Source organism: Gavialis gangeticus, unplaced genomic scaffold (genome assembly GCF_001723915.1).
Source record: "Gavialis gangeticus isolate Ggan-Ray unplaced genomic scaffold, GavGan_comp1, whole genome shotgun sequence".
In the NCBI taxonomy this organism is placed as follows: domain Eukaryota; kingdom Metazoa; phylum Chordata; order Crocodylia; family Gavialidae; genus Gavialis; species Gavialis gangeticus.
Window position 1 is genome coordinate 11572979 of NW_017728996.1, and position 901 is coordinate 11573879.

General features: G+C 49.2%; 1 long non-coding RNA gene across 7 annotated transcripts in view; it reads left to right on the forward strand.

The window, feature by feature from the left end:
• LOC109288481 overlaps window positions 1–901 on the forward strand; it is a 61852-nt gene that overhangs the window by 9595 nt on the left and 51356 nt on the right. The window lies entirely within an intron of this gene.

Consider the following 901-nt stretch of genomic DNA (forward strand, 5'->3'; position numbering starts at 1 on the left):
CTAAACCCTATTGCAAATCACATTGTGAAATCAAATTACAGGCAAACGATCAACACATGCACAGAAGGGGGGAAAAATGCAGTGTCCTGTGCAGGGTCGGTAGGAAAGGCTGGTACATGCTGGAGCAAGTTGGGAAAGAATCTGAGCGAACCAGGAATCTCCCCGCTCTCCCTCCCTCTCCCGCTCCCTGCCCCTGCCCCCGAGAGCCCAGCCAGAAAGAGTTACTCCACGGTACTGCATTCCCCCCAAACCCGTCGGAATAAGCATTTGATGCTAATTGAAACCCTTCCAGAGGTTTTCCCACCCCTTCCCCAACATGGCAACTTCAGAGGTGGAAAGCACGTTTATTACCAGGGCTCTGGTGAGGATTTTAGATGTTTAGGGTCCTGTTGCAAACCTGAGATTTTTTTCCCCCTGTCCACACACAAACATCCTTCTCCATGGAGGAGAGGAGAACCTATCTATCTATCCATAGATATAGAGATATATATAGCAAAAAGGCTTGGGACAATTTGAAATACATTATGCTGCATTTATTCGGGTTTCAACTTCATGCGATTCCTTTTCTTAAAAAAAAAAGAAGGGGAAAAAAAAGAAAATAGTGGAAGAGGGGGGAACACAGGGATCTTTTATTTGAAGGAACTATTCTGGGGGAACAAGTGTGTCCAACTTGACAAGTGGCACAAGTGCTCTCCCCATCTCTTCCTTGCCCCTGCCTTAAAACAGGGATGAGTTAAACACAGTGCTCAGTGTTTCACTGCATGGCTCTTGGGCTAATGCCATCGGCAGTGGGGTTTTGCTCCCTTAAACTCCGCGAGGTGTGTGTGGGTGGGGGGCGGGGTACAGACCTACCCCCATGAAAGCCCCCAAGAGCCAGGCTGGCCCTTGGGGTGGGGGTGGG